Source organism: Cavia porcellus, unplaced genomic scaffold, assembly GCF_034190915.1.
Source record: "Cavia porcellus strain 051 isolate PalLab524CR breed Dunkin Hartley unplaced genomic scaffold, mCavPor4.1 scaffold_21, whole genome shotgun sequence".
Taxonomy (NCBI): domain Eukaryota; kingdom Metazoa; phylum Chordata; class Mammalia; order Rodentia; family Caviidae; genus Cavia; species Cavia porcellus.
In genome coordinates, this window is record NW_026947504.1 from 17,681,210 (window position 1) to 17,697,490 (window position 16,281).

The following is a 16,281-nucleotide window of genomic DNA, read 5'->3' on the forward strand; positions in this document are numbered from 1 at the left end:
GTAGAGTTGAATTGGTGGTTGCAAATTCCCCCAGTTCCTCTTTATCCTGGAAGCACCTTGTTTTTCCATCAATTTCCAGGGACAGTTGTGCAGGATATCTTAATCTTGGCTGGAGATTATTATCTTTCAAAGCTTGAATTATTTCCCCCCACGCTCTTCGTGATTTGATGGTTTGTGCAGAGAAATCTGCTGTAATTCTGATGGGTGTTCCCTTGTAAGTGGTCTGTTTCTTGTCTCTGACAGCTTTCAATATTCTGTTGTTGTATTGAATTTCTGGAATTTTTATTATTATATGCCTGGGTGTTGCTCTGTTTGGGTTGTAGGTAGCTGGGGTCCTGTATGCCTCATACATCTGAGTGTCTTTATCTTTTGCTAAATTAGGAAAATTCTCCTGGATTATTTCTGTGAGTAGCTTTTGTAGTTCACTTGTTTGTGTCCCTACTGCTTCTTTTATGTTCTTAATCCTTAAGTTATGGATCCTCTTATCATCTTCTTGTCTTTGTATTATTGCTGTGTGTTTCTTTGTTATTTTTAAGAAGTTTTTCATTTCATTCTCCCATATTACAAGTCTGCCCTCCAGTTCAGATAGTCTGTCCTTAGTTTCTTTCAAGCTGTTATGCCAGTCTTCGATAGACTTCTTAGTATCTTGGTAGTCCCTTTGAACCTGCTTCACGTATTCTATGCTTTCTCTGTTTTCTCCATCAAACAATTCTCCCCTCTTTTTCTGTTCTTCCATTCCACCATCTGTTTTTTTCTTGGGTGGTGCTTGCATTTCTCTAACTATTCTGCATACTTCTAGCTTCAGGTCATTGATAACTTCATTCCTGAATTGGTCTATGAGGCTCTCTATATGGCGCTTTATGTCTATTGGTGCGGTGTCCGCTATTGCCTGTTTCTCAGAATTGGGGGCCGAGGAGCCTTTCTTGTTGCTGCCTTTTCCTATATTCTCTGTTCCTTATATATGCAAGCTTACATAGGAGGCCCAGCTTCCCTCCCTGTCAGCCACAGCCTGATTGAATTGCGCTGGCTAGGTGTTCCCACCCACCGCAGAGCACCAGGGAGTTACGGACTAGGCAGCCTATGCGGGGGTCGCCCCTCCGGGCCACCGTCAGGCTCTGGGATCTGGGTTGGGCCAGCCTATCGAGTCCGTCAGCAGGGTCCCGCAGGCCAGGCACTTTTCACCAGTCCCGCCCGAGAGGGGCATGTGTGGCTGGAGTCGCCACCGCGCCCTGCTCTTACAGGACTGCCCGAGCCCAGAAAGTCCTCCGCTGGAGTCAAACTGTGGTGGAGTGTCAGTTTCTCTCACTCACCTCACCACAAGTCTGTGCACACCTCCCTGCCCGTCCTGTTTTCGACTCCGTTCGCAGACTCCTGTTCTCAGAGCTTCTGCGCGTCTCTCTCCTTGCGGAGCCGCTGTAGAGGCAGTTGCTGGCCGCGCAGCGGGAAACCCAAATCGCGGCTTCCAATGGCGCGGGGTCCAGCCTCCACACTGAGGCTTTTCTGTTCCTGCTTTAGCACCAGGACTGCATTCCAAGTTGGTTTCTCTCAGCCCAGTTCGTTCCTGAGTCAGCAGAGCATATCTCTACCTGCTTATGTCTCCTTAGTCCGCACCATTCCTGGCTTCTGAGCCGAGTCTTTCAGAGAGCCTCCGTAGCATCTGTTATCTGTCTGCCATGTTCTCCCGGAAGTCCTCCTTAATTATTTCTTTGAATAACCTTTGTAGTTCCTTTGTTTGTACTCCTGCTTCTTCATTCACATTCTTTATTCTCAAGTTATAGATCTTCACGTCGTCTTCTAGCTTTTGTATTGTTACTGCTTGTCTCCTTGTTATTTTTAAAAAGTTTTCCCTTTCATAATTCCACATTGCAAAGTTGTTCTCCAGTTTGGATAATCTATCCTTAGTTTCTTTCAAGTTCATCTGCAATCTGTCCATAGAGTTTTTATTTCCTGGTAATCTCTTTGAATCTGCTTCATGTATTCTATATTTTCTTTATATTCTTCATCAAATGGTTCTCTCCTTTGTTTGAGTTCCTCCCTTCTTCCATCTGTGTCTGCTTGAGGGGTGCTTAGTATCTCTTATATTAATCTTCTTATATCTTGCTTTACTTGGCTAAATATTTCACTTTTGAACTCATCTATGAGGTCTGAATTTATCTCTTTATGTCCACTGGCGCCATGTCTGATATTGTATGTTTGCTGTTCTCATTCTCCTTTGTATTTATCTGTCGTGGGTCAGTGTCCTCAGGATTGGGACCTGGGGACTTTTTGTTGTTGTTTCTTCTTCCCATCTTTTTTGCTTCTTCCAGGAGGCCCCTGTTTCTTTCTTTGTTCGTTACAATTCTTCTGAAATGCGCTGACTAGATGACCCTTCCCACTGCCTTGTGCTAGTGAGTTGCACACAGGCACAGTGTATACTGGCCCCTCCCCTCCAGATCAGTCAGGCTGCTGTGGCCTGCACTGTATTACTATGTGCTGCCTCACCTCCAGATCAGTCAAACTTCTGAGGCTTTATTGCCTTAGTGTGGTTAGTGTGCGCCACCTCCACTGCTGTAGGGAATTGATTTCAGGTAACCTATTGGGTCTCAGCCAGGTCATGTGACCCAGGCCTAGCTCACTTCACCAATCCAGTTTGGGAAGGGAACAACTGACTGAAGTCACTGCTACCCCTTGTACTTGCCAGTCCTGTCCAGTCCCAGGATGTCGTTCGCCAGAGCCCCCCTATTTATGGAATGGCTCCACTCCCATCACTCACCACAGGTTGATGTAGGCACTCTGCCAACCCAGCTCTCCATTTGGCTTGCTGACCCCCGAACTCAATGTAACTGCGCCTCCAGTGTGTCAAAGCAGCAGGACCTCCGATGGCTTGGCAAGTTGTGGTGAGACCTTGGCAAGTCGTGGCAGGGCCTCGGATGGTCAGCAAGTTGCCCACAGCAGTGGGAACACTGAACCTTTAGCTGTTCCAATAATAGCACCGGGACTATATGTTTGATTGGTTCTTCTCACCTTAATTTCTTCTTGGGATGAGAGAATTCATCTCCCTCTGTTTGGGGCTCCCCACTCTGTATTATGTTGAATTCTAAGTTGACTATCTCAGGGAGCCTCTGTAGTCAGCTGTTATCTATCCGCCATCTTTGCCAACAACCCACTGTCACAATCTCAATGAGCAGTACCCTCAATCCAGCTACCCTATTTCCCACTCCTACAACTGATACAGAGATAAGTCCTCCACATGACTGCACAGATGTTCTCCAATTAACTCATACTTCCTTGCCACATATACATGATTCTCCTCTCTCTATTCCTACCTTTAGCTCCTACAAAACTCTGAGTCTCCCTAGATCACCTACTCAGTTAAGCCTCTTTGAGCTTATGTATACTAGACCATTTTCTTATAAAACTTGCCTTCACCTTCTAATCTTCCTCCCTAGCTGACTACATTCCTTTTCTCTCATTTCTCTGACACCTTGTTCAACAATATGCAGATCCTTGGCTCCCTTAAACCTTCAAGAGACACACATCATATCCTCCTTTATCTCTAGGAGACTTAATCTATGTTAAAATTCTTAAACCTCACCTGGTATACCTTGTGACTCGAAACTTGGTAAAGGTAGAGAGATTCCCATGCTGGTTTCACATCACCCAGATGAAGAGATATCATCAGCTGCCTGGTAATCTTGATCCTGAACACATTAAAGGGACTTAATGGACCTCCCATCCAATAGCTCCTGCCCATCTCAGATTAGCACAACTCGAACACTAATGCTCTGGTACCTTACCTGGTTTTGGCCTATATATGGCTCTATACTTCTCTTCCTCACAGGCACTCTACTCCAAAAGAATACACTATTCTCCAAAGGCTTACAGTTATCACACTCTTTGTATTAATAATCTTACTGTTTACATTCCTCAATTGCTTAGTCAACATGATAGGCTTCTTCCTCTACCTCAATCTATCCTTTCACCTAAACCTAAACACTCAGACACCCTGAAATACAACTCTACCTCACTAAACATGGGGGAATAGTGGGTCCTTCCCACACAACTGTTGCTCAAGCCAATTTGACTTTAGGACCTCTAATATTTGATTTCCCTTGGAGTGTGTTCACTATTAAAGGTTACCATAATGAACAACCTATGCTCCTCAATTTTACCTCTGCCATGATGACTACATCTACATAAACATAACTACCACATGTATATTCTAGACAGAGGTCTTACATATTCACATAAAAAATCCAAAACCTTTCCACTACTTTCTCACAGTCAATGTCACGTCTGCCTCTAACCCTATAACTCTTTACAAACAGTTGCTCTCCATTACATGGGTCCTCACATCTCAACTCTTAACACCTTCTCCATTCCTCAACTTTTAAACAACACTTTTCAACTTTTACATGCTTTAAATATCTCAGACTCTAGCTGCTAGCTATGTCTACCCTAAAATCAGTCCCCCAAAATATTAATTTACTCCCAAGAGCAAATAAACTCACTGGCCATGGTATTTCTCCAACAAGGAAGGGCACTCAGTATTCTCACAGCAGAAAAAAGAGGATGCTATGCCATGTTGGGAGAAGAATGCTGGTATTTTATAGTAAATAGTAAAAGACCAGGTACAAAACTCAAAAAAATTGGCAACTGATATTTAAAGCAGACACCATTTTTCAAAATCTACCTCCTGTTCATCACTTAAGGCCATTATGGGTCCCCTAATTACTATAATAATTTTTTGCTTTTTATCTCCATGTCTTCAGGTTCCTCTTGTGGTTTATCCAAGCCAAAATACAGGCGTTCACTACCAAAGAAGTCCTACTACTGAGCGACATCTTGACCTCACAGACTCAGACAGAATGAGTCCCTCAATCCCGTTGTCTTCTACCCCAGTCCCCTAGCAACACCCCCTCTCCACAGGAATCAGCCAGAGAGACTCCATGGTCACCCTAACACCAAAGAGATGGGGATGTTAGGTTCACCATCTGAGAGACAGCACAACCATCATGGCAGTGTTTCAAAACTGTGCCCTGATAATGCACACCTCCTTCTTCCTGGGAGCCCCTATGGCTTCTCCCTCCCAAAAGTCTATGCCAAAGCTCAGGCCTTTAAAGGTTTACCTATCTCCTGTACTGTCACAAAATAAATCAGCTCACATCAGTTTCCAGAGCGCTTTCCCCTAGCAGAGGCTGTATCAGGCAGAGCCTGCCCTTGTTCTGCAGGACAGCTGCCACAACATTCCTTATGGTAACTCCCTCTGTGCCCCCTCATTAAACTTTTTTTTTATCTACTTGCCTCCTCTCTGATATTCTGCACTGCTCTAGATTGAGTACAGATTACTCAATCAATATTGATTATATTAAAATGGAAAAAATTTATTTATTTATTTTGAAGGGAATAAAACAAAACAAGGGAGCAAAACAAAACAAAACAGATGCCAGCACAGGGAGAAACAATAAAAAGCCAACCAGCCAGCCATTCTGGTAAGCCATGTGGCTTCCAGGAAGAGAAAAATCAGCCCCTCCCATCAGCCTCCCTCACTGCCCAGTAAGCATCCTGCTGGTTTGGAGGACAGCTGAGTTGATAGCAATTAAAGTCCATAAAGAAACTAAATGCCTGTATTGTTTGGTTGATTTTGCAGGCCTGGGGCCTGCAGTCTGAGCATCTCTTGGGAGGATGACGGTATGTCTTGTCTTTGAAACCCAATATTGTTCTCATTGTTTTGCTTTCTTATGATTGTTTTGCTTTATTCAATATTCTGTTTTGATTGGTTTTATTCTAGTTTTGATTTTTCTAAGCCTGATGGAATGGACAACTATTGTTAAGATAACAAGATATAGTCTGGTAACTATTGTTGTTTTCTTTTTATCCTGCTTTGGTGTTATGTACCAAGTTTGCTGCTTTGTTTTGATGGCTTTGTTCTGTTTTGTTGGGCTTTACTGTCTTTAAAATAAAAAAATTAAAAACAAAACCAAAAAACGAGAATGATATTGGCAAAAACAAGACAATAGGAAATCCACAATAATTACTATATTGTATATTGTTATCTTCTAAATAGAGCCTCAGATTACCAGCTTTAGGTCTGCAAAGTCAATCAAATAATACAACTATTAAGTTTTCTTTACTTCAATTGCTGTCATCTTAGTCTGCTTTCAGCCGGGGCAGGGAGGGCGTGGTGGGGAGGATGGGATATCTTCTCTGTTGGCTCAGGCTGTTGCTGGACACATGAGAGAGGGTACTGTTGCCTTTGGGTCACTCCCTCCCAGCTGGCCTTATAGCTGCTGGCACACAAGAGGGTAGAAAATTAAATGTGTTATAAAATGTCACCATGATTGTCATGTTACAATATTACGTATGGCTTTTGATTTCAAATTTTCTATGTAACTTGTATGACTGTTTCTGTACAACTGTTGTCTGTTAATATTCTACTAGGATCAGCTACTCGAACATCCATGGTTGACAGGAAATGATGGTCCTCCATGTATTTCAAGGTGCTTAATATTCAGATAAATTTACAATATTAGGTTCACTACGTTACATTGTAATGTCATTAACCATCTCTTTTGGATGTTCAGCAACTGAGGTTTGGAGATCAAAAACTATAAAAATAGATGGGCTAGGAGGACAGCCAATATTTTGGCCCCAGCCCTCTGAGGTCATCGAAGACCGAGGATATAAGAAAACTTCTACTGTGACATCCTGTAACTTAGTGAGTCCCCAGTTTTTAAATTAAGGCAATTGTTAGTTCACAGGGGAAGGACATCTGTGTTATATGGTGTGCCTAAGGAAAGTCAGCAGGAGAGAAAAGTCTCCCAAGCTTTCATAGAAAGCAACTTTGCAAGCAATGGCTGTGACTCATCTTGATGGCTGACACTGACAGATCTAAGAGATGCTGTACATGGTTCCAAGGTAAATCTTGACAAGACTTAACTGACTTTGATAGATAGCAAAAAGTTAATACAGTTCTCACCTTAACTTGGTCTTGAATATCTAGCAAAAAGTATAACCACATTGTTTTATACAAAACAGTGCCATAGTAATATGATAGCTATAAAATAAACTTAAGTCACTAACACATTCTGATGATTTCCAGCTACACTGCTAATTGACTAATGGTATCTGTTAATAGGCTGTATAGAGTTAAATTGGCAAATTCTGGGACCTGACATCCTTGGCCTGGGAATCATTAGCTTAAATTAGTAAGCTTAGAATAGAAAGGGATCAAGAAGGAGAAGATCTTCTGCAGTGTTCTCCAAACACAACTCCTCCAACGCAACTGACCACCCATTGCAACAACAAAAACCGTAACAAAAAAGAGGGCTATGTCAAGAATGGTTGAAGCTACATGTGCAGGGCGAGGGCAGCCCTGAGAACATGGGGTGCTTGGAGCAAGCCACATGGACAAGCTGATCCAGCCCCAAGAACACCAAGTGTCCTGGGTGAGCTAGGCAAACAAATTGTTAGGCAGCTGGGTGTCACCTGACATCAACCTGCTGAGTATATAAACATGCTGTAGTACATGGGTGGCCCTTCCCTCCACCAAGAGAGAGAACTCCACTTGACTTCAACTTTCTGCATTTTTGGTCTTGCTTTTATTTCTTCACGGTCCTCCCCACCAGGAGTTTTCCAGAGCTGTGCCAAATACAGCAATGCACTAAGCTGGATAATTTATAAATAATAGATATTTCTTGCTCACAGTTCTTAAGGGTAGGAAGTTTAAGATCAAGACACTAGCAAATTTAGCATTTTCTAAGGGACCTTTCCTCATAGATGGTGCTGTTTTTGTGTTTTCAAATGGTGATGGAGGCACACAAGCTCTCTCCAGCTCTCTCTAGCTCCCTCAAAGATGTGCCTGGTTCATACCTATAGTGCCAGCCACGTAGCAGCCTGAGCCAGAAGAATTGCAGTTTTGAGGCCAGTCTGCGCAACTTAGTGCGATCCTGACTCAAGAGGGCTGAAGGCATCATTCAGTGGTAGAATGCAAAAAACAAAACAGGAAGAAACAATCTTCAGGATGGCAAAAAACAACAAAACAGAAAGAAACAACAAAAACAAAACCCAGAAAGGTGCTATTCCCATTCATAAAAGCAGAGTCCTCATAACTTAATCATCTACCAAAGACCCCACCTCTCCGTACCGTCACTGTGGAGGTGAGTTTTCAATACGTAACTTTTGAGAGACATAGGCTTTTTTATACCTGCTAAGATTCTCACAGGTCTGCTCAGAAATCAGCCTTTTCTGGGGTACCTGCCTTGATGTCAGAGGCTAAAAAGTGAAAGAATACAATGAAAGTGAAAGTCTGTATTTCCCTTAAAACCCTGATGCAAGACGTTCAGAGGTGCTTTAGGTTTTGCCATTCAGATACATAGCTGAGTTGGGAGAGAGATGGCCGGATGTGAGGCATTGGTGCTGCTGCTGTGAATCTGTGTAAGCATAACTCTGGGCTCAAGCAGCTTCTTATTATCTGGATTGCAGCTGAGGTGGGATAGTCCTGCAAAGTGCAGGCTGTGTCTTTCTTATTCCCTAGGTTCCCAATTATCACAGAAAGAACAAGTCCCTAAGATTGACCAGTTTGATAGTATTGATCTGGGGAGAAATTCTGTTAACTCTTGCCTTCCGTTGTCCTCTAATCTTTTTAATGATTTTAACATATATTTCCCTCTTTTTGTTTAGGTTTGCTGATAGGGCAGTTTGATTGATCCAGTTGGAACAAAAAACTACTGCTAGCTGTTGTGCTAGCAATGCCACTTCTAAGTCTACCGTGTGATTTGGAAACAGGGAGTAAAGAGCTCTGCTAGTGGGAGGCAGAAGTAGAGATGCCGAGGAGCTGGTGGTCTTAAGAGAGATCCAGTGGTGGTGAGGAAATTAGAAATTGCTGGATGGTTTCTGAAACAATGCCTATAAGAGTAGTGAGATAGATGAGCATTATCCAAAGGTGTGAGACATATAGTACCTTTTGAGAACTTGTTTGGAGGTTCTAGCAGGGTGATTACTTATATACCATTGATCGAGGAAATGGTCCTCCTCTATCAGGGTGTTTGTCCTTTCTGACCCAGGGACAGTTTTGAGAGGGATGCACAAGGAGTGGTGAGGGAGGAAGGGGGCAACGCCATAGCCAGCCAAATCAGCCCAGTCAACCTTGGTGATCAGTGGGTGACAGATGTCACAGCCAGATCACCCTCTCACATCCATAGTGACTTTTGAGAATAATGAAAACACAAGTTCCAAATATACATTTATTGACCACATGATAATTGACCCAAAAGTAAAGGGTCTGGTAATAACAAAAATCCATTTAAATTAGTGCTTATATTATGTTATTTTGTTATTTGCAATGATTTAGCTTAGTAAAAATAATACAGTATATGTATGCTTATTACTGAGACTAATACATAAATATATTTTCCATGTACTCCCAATACATGTCAATTCATGTTTCCACACTTAACTGAGGTTACACAAATAACATTTTTTTCCACGTTCACATGTTTTATTTTTCCCACAGAGTCACTTCTAGACTTCTTGGATTGATCACCCTTTCTTATGAAAATATAAGACACTCATAAATTCTCTGGATTTCAGTATTAAGGACTAGTTACTCATGCTGTCTTTCCATGTTTTATAGTTGTACTCAGGCCCCTTGCAAAATTTCTTCATTTAGATTCACTCTAACATATCCACCCTTATTCGCTAAAAGGTAGCAAAAGAGTGCTGAATTCCCCTTTCCAAAAAGCTGGAACCATAGCTGTTGGGAAACTCTGAGCTCCTTTTGTAAGCATGTCTTTCCATGTTCAGTTTCTACTGCAGCCAGTTTAACCAGCAAAACACTGCAAGGCTTTTTTTCCTCCATGAAGATATAATGGGTAAGGTAATGGGAATATGTTCGATTTCTAAACCATTCTGTTATTCAGTGTACTCGTCCACATAATTTAACATCCTTAGTAATTCTGTTGGAATATCTGAAGATCTTGTAAATTTTGATGTCAGTCGAATGCTTTTTAGAAATCACATTATTCCGGTTATGGCCCACCCAGTGCTGATGCGCTGGAGGAGGTGCAAGTGGTCGTCCGCCCACTGTGTCACCCGCGTCACCACACTGGGGGCCACCTGATCCCGCCAGGTGGACGGCGATCCCGAGTCCCCAGGCCACCTGCATGAACGTGCGCCGTGTCCCAGGTGAGAGGCTGAGGCGTCCAGAAATAACATTTTGTAGAGAAGGCTGTTTGGTCAATCAAATAGAACACTGTTTCTTGTGTAACTAAACAGCTGTGATAATGTTTTTTTCTACTTCCCATCCCCTCCCCCAACTGCAGAAATAACCAAATAAATTGAGAATTGGTAGAAGAAAAAAAATAATTGAAATAGTTCTGCAGTCATAGAGGATGGTCTGGCACATATGATACAAGAAATGGAATGATACATGGTGACTGAATATCATCTGCTGTAATTGTGATCATCAGAAAGTAAACACAAAATGGTAGCTTTTCAGTGGCATTCTCAAAATTTTTATATAATGGGCTGTGAAATTATGATCTGGTTGGAGAACACAATATGAACCACCACAGTTTTTTTTTATTTTTATTTTTTTTATTTTAAAATTTTATTTAAGGAGAAAAGAAAAAAAAGCAGAGAAAGGGTACAAGTTATACAGATTTGCAGAAAAAAAAATGAACAGTAGGAAATCACTAGTTAATGGATTACATACTGTCATCTTAGAAATAATTGTTCAAGTCACAAAATTAAAGCTTGTAAAGTGGACATTCCAACAATGATACTGCAAACAGTTCTGTTCAATGATCCAATAAAACTCTGTGATATCATATTCTATCTTATACACTTAAATATACATGCAGTTATATAGTTTAGAGCACTTTCTTTTCCTCTCTTTTGTACAATGACTATTACACATTTTGGGTTTCATTGCTCTCACGGTTCTTATTACTTTTTTGGAAGAGAGTAAAACCAAATGTGACATAACAGAACAGAATCGGTCAAGTCAAAAGGGTGGACATAATAGATAATGTGAAAACATAATACAAGGTGATCAACAATGGTTACCATAATGCCTCCCGCTATCTCTAATAGAATTGCCTATACCATTAGTTATAATACAATTGAACAAAACAGTAAAGAACAAAACCGACAAAGCCAAACCATTGGAGACATTGTAGGTCTTCAAAAGTAGATAAAAGTCAACGAGAATGGGCGTTATAATGAATCTCATTATCTTCACAGCTGATGCCTAAATTTTCGAACCTGATACTATCCAGCAAAACAGAATAGGGGAACATCAGTTAAAAACCAGATGGTGAGAGTAATACAGGGCTTTAAATCGAGGTAATGGAAAGTCAAAGTGGGTTACTATAATATATCCTGGTATTTTTTTTCCTTTAATTAAAAGGATAAAAATTTAAAAAAAGTATTAAAAAAGTAAATAATGGAATGGAGATTGAGATAAAAGAGGGCATAACAAACGAAACAGCACAGATCAAAACATAACCATTTAAGCAGAATAGCGTTTCACCTCCAGATAATCCTGACCTAAAAGTAGTTACCATATTGTCTCTTTCCTTGAAATCCTTGAGTACAACTTCATATACTGTAGCATTAAGTATATCAAAACAATGTAAAACCATTTAAGAGAATGACAGCATTACAGAGTATTTAGAATCGACTAACAGAAAATGAATAATGGTTTCTGGATAATCTCCTTGTCTTTAAAAGGTTTTTGCTTATACTATCGTACATAATAAAATCCAGTAAGATACAACCTATTTAGACTATTGGAGACAGAAGGACAAAAGCTAGATGAGACTTCAAAACAAGATGATACTAAATCAGTATTACCTATTAAGATGTCATTTTCTCCAAAATAGCTGTTCCTATCATCCAATCTTCTCTGCCTCATTTCTGTTGAGCTCTTATTCTGTCAGTAGCTGTCAGTTTGTCTTCTTCACTTTGTTCTCTGCTCCATTAGTTGTGGCCTCCACTATTTCTGGATTCTTTGTATTTTTCTTTTTTTAGAATATCCTGCAATACTCTCTGTAGAGTTGAATTGGTGGTTGCAAATTTCCCCAGTTCCTCTTTATCCTGGAAGTACCTTGTTTTTCCATCAATTTCCAGGGACAGTTGTGCAGGATATCTCAATCTTGGCTGGAGATTATTATCTTTCAAAGCTTGAATTATTTCCCCCCACGCTCTTCGTGATTTGATGGTTTGTGCAGAGAAATCTGCTGTAATTCTGATGGGTGCTCCCTTGTAAGTGGTCTGTTTCTTGTCTCTGACAGCTTTTAATATTCTGTTCTTGTATTGAATTTCTGGAATTTTTATTATTATATGCCTGGGTGTTGCTCTGTTTGGGTTGTAGGTAGCTGGGGTCCTGTATGCCTCATATATCTGAGTATCTTTACCTTTTGCTAAATTAGGAAAATTCTCCTGGATTATTTCTGTGAGTAGCTTTTGTAGTTCATTTGTTTGTGTCCCTACTTCTTCTTTTATGTTCTTAATCCTTAAGTTATGGATCCTCTTATCATCTTCTTGTCTTTGTATTATTGCTGTTTGTTTCTTTGTTATTTTTAAGAAGTTTTTCATTTCATTCTCCCATATTACAAGTCTGCCCTCCAGTTCAGATAGTCTGTCCTTAGTTTCTTTCAAGCTGTTATGCCAGTCTTCGATAGACTTCTTAGTTTCTTGGTAGTCCCTTTGAACCTGCTTCACGTATTCTATGCTTTCCCTGTTTTCTCCATCAAACAATTCTCCCCTCTTTTTCTGTTCTTCCATTCCACCATCTGTTTTTTCTTGGGTGGGGCTTAGCATTTCTCTAACTATTTTGCATACTTCTAGCTTCAGGTCGTTGATAACTTCATTCCTGAATTGGTCTATGAGGCTCTCTATATGGTGCTTTATGTGTATTGGTGCGGTGTCCGCTATTGCCTGTTTCTCAGAATTGGGGGCCGAGGAGCCTTTCTTGTTGCTGCCTCTTCCCATATTCTCTGTTCCTTATATATGCAAGCTTATATGAGAGGCCCAGCTTCTCTCCCTGTCAGCCACAACCTGATCGAATTGCGCCGGTCAGGTGTTCCCACTCACCGCTGCGCACCAGGCAGCCTACGCGGGGGCCCGCCCCTCCCGGCCTCCTCCGTCGGGCTCTGGGATCTGGGTTGGGCCAGCCTACGGGGTCCGCCGGCAGCGTCACGCAGGCCAGGCACTTTTCACCAATCCCGCCCGAGAGGGGAATGTGTGGCTGGAGTCGCCACTGCGCCCTGCTCCCGCAGGACTGCTTGGGCCCAGAAAGTCTGCTGGAGTCAAACTGTGGTGGAGTGTCAGTTTCTCTCACTCACCTCGCCACAAGTCAGAACATGCCTCCCTGCCCGTCCTGTTTTCGACTCCGTTCGCAGACTCCCGTTCTCAGAGTTTCCGCGCGTCTTTCTCCTTGCCGAGCAATTTAGAGGTAGCCATCCGCCGCGCGGCGGGAAACCCAAATCGCGGCTTCCAATGGCGCAGGGTCCAGCCTCAGCAGCGAGACTTTTCTGTTCCTGTTTTAGCACCAGGACTGCATTCCAAGTTGGTTTCTCTCAGCCGAGTTCGTTCCTGAGTCAGCAGAGCATAACTCCACCTGCTTATGTCTCTTTAGTCCGCACCATACCTGGCTTCTCAGCCTAGTTTTTCAGAGAGCCTCCGGTAGTTGCTGTTATCTGTCCGCCATGTTCTCCCGGAATTCCGAACCACCACAGTTTTTCCCAGCCCTTTATGTATGCCCGGAGAAAAGTCATCTCTTCTTACAAAAAAAGTCTGGGGAGCTGCAAATGGAGATAATATTTAGATACATATGCTATGCATGCACGCAAGGCCAGGAAGGAGCATAGCAGAGATTTTTTTGTGGGCAGTGAGATTCTGGCAACTGTTTTTTTCTGTTTGATTCTTCATTGGTTATAATTGTCTATAATAAAATCATGCATGTGTGTATAGTCAATGTGCCACAAGTAAAATTATTTCTGTGGTATTTTATTCTACTTTCTTTGTTATAGGAGCAATTTCTGCTGTTGCACCTCACATGTAACTAGATTCATCAGATTTCTTCATCCTGTTTTTTTTTTTGAGACAGAGTCTCGCTATGTGGTTCAGGCTGGCCTTGAACTCACAGCAATCGTGCCTCAGTCTCCTGAGTGCTGGGATTACAGGTGTGTGCCAACACACCCGGCTCATCAGATGTCTTTCCTCAGCCAAACTTGTGGTTTTGAAAACCAGCATCTCAAGGATATGTTTCTCTCTGCATTTATCTACCTGTCCAAAGGATTGCAGTCTGGGGAGACGGAGAGTCGGGGTGTGTGTTGTGTGTGTGTGTGTGTGTGTGCACGCGCATTCCTGTACGTGTTGAGTTGTAGAAAATGCACGTAGCTTTTAATGTTATTTGCTTTACCATTCACTTAGTTTGGCAATAGGCTTCTTAGTTACTTTTCTCCTTGTTGAGACAAAAATGCCCAACACCCATAGTTAAAGGAGGGATGGTTTACTAGTGCCACAGTTTATAGGGGTTTTAGTTCATAGTTGGCTGGCTCCAAGGAAAGGTGCAAGGCAGAGGGTGTCACAGAGGAGAAACAGTTCATGAAAGGCAGAAGGCAGAAGGTAGCAGACAGCAGTGACAAGTGACACAGCAGCCTTGTTTCTGTCCATTCTGTTCTATTAAGCTACCTGTAGTCATACCCAGGCAAGGCCTTCCCATTATTCACTCCCAGAACTATGGAAAATAAATCAATGAACTAATTTAATAATCACACACTCTATCCCAGCATCGCACAGCCTATGTCCAGCCACCTCTGAAAAGACCTGCCTAGGACTGCTTTGGAGGACATCTATACACAAGCCACAACAACAAGCACTCACACAGCGTATCTTACTTCTGTTTACTATCTTAAAATAGTATTTAGTATTAGCTGGCACTGATATATATTATTTTTAATTTACAAGGGGAAGACCATTTTCTTTGGTTGATCCTGGATCATCCAGCCATGGCAATGTCAGAAGCAGATGATGTTAACGGTTGGGATTCTTAATAGTTGGAGGACTTTTTAAAATTTTTTATTTATTTTATTTTATTTTTTTGCTATGTTTTCTTTTCTTTTTTTTTAATTTTGAAAGTAGTAAAATACCCCAGAATAAGACAGAATAAAGCCAACTGAGATCCTGTAGTGAAATTGGTACAGAACTTCACAGCAGGTTACTGGGATAACAGTAATAGGTATCACAGTATATTTCGCTATCTTTACAACAGTTGTTCTTTCAATCATGTATATCAAAATAAAATGAAATACAGAACATTATAGAACTTATCAAAACAGAATATTGAATAGAGCATTAATCAGAATAAAGCAAAACAGTAATAAAAATATTTGCCTTCAAAGAGATGGTAGAAGGAAATCCCCCTTATTTGCTATGGTCAGCCTCCCAGGAGATGCTCAGATTTCTGGTTCCCATTTGCTAACGAGGGGACAGGGGAAAGGGGTAAGGGAAGTGGAATGTTTGACTCTAGGCCTTGCACTAGTGGGTTCACTATTGCTTAGCAGGGAGGCAGGCTGTCTGCTTGGTTTCCCAGCATCCTAAGTTCCAAAACGGCGTGGATCTCAGGAGCTGCTGGTGGTTCTCCCCGTGGAAAGGCCTCAGTCTGCCACACCGCTACCGCTTTCCAGGGAGGCAAGCTGCTTGCTTGGTTTCCCAGGGTGCTAAGTTCCAACGTGGCACGGATCTCAGGAGACATTGGTGGTTCTCCCCCAGAAGGGCTGCAGTCTGGAGGACTTTTTTTAAAGCTCAAATCTTTGGCAAGAGTATTGTGACCAGAAGTTGTTTCTCCTTTTAACTCATTATGTTTCTGCAGAATTTGTGATCCTTCAGTGACCAAAGCTGCATTCTGTTTCCCAAGATGAAACAGTGTGAGGTCCTCACCAAATCTGAGCAGGTGCTGGTGCCATGCTTATGATTTTCCAACCTCCCAACTATGAGCTGAGTAACCTTCTATACTTTGTAAATTTCCCTGTCTCAGATATTCGGTTATAGCAACATAAAATGGATCATGAAAAGTGGATTGTTGAATTTTAAATGCACATGTGTTTTATAGATATTCTACTTCGTGTTTTGAAATACCATATATTTTATGATATTTCTACTTGGCACAGAGACCATAAATATTTCTACTAAGATACTACACAGTTCACAAATATGAAGGTTCTCACAAAGATTGCTAGTTAACTTGGTAATATCCATTGATTCTGAGCTTATCACAGAACTTTAATTTTATTA

General features: G+C 41.6%; 1 long non-coding RNA gene and 1 pseudogene across 1 annotated transcript in view; one reads left to right on the plus strand and one right to left on the minus strand.

Annotated features, from left to right (window-relative positions):
* The first annotated feature begins 5,604 nt into the window (after positions 1-5,604).
* Positions 5,605-16,281, plus strand: part of LOC134472026 (uncharacterized) — a 38,914-nt gene continuing 28,237 nt past the window's right edge. The window contains exon 1 of the long non-coding RNA XR_010041849.1: positions 5,605-6,897. This is a non-coding gene — a long non-coding RNA (uncharacterized LOC134472026). The remainder of the gene's footprint in view (positions 6,898-16,281) is intronic.
* LOC106025100 (protein C3orf33-like) lies at positions 9,369-10,194 on the minus strand (annotated as a pseudogene).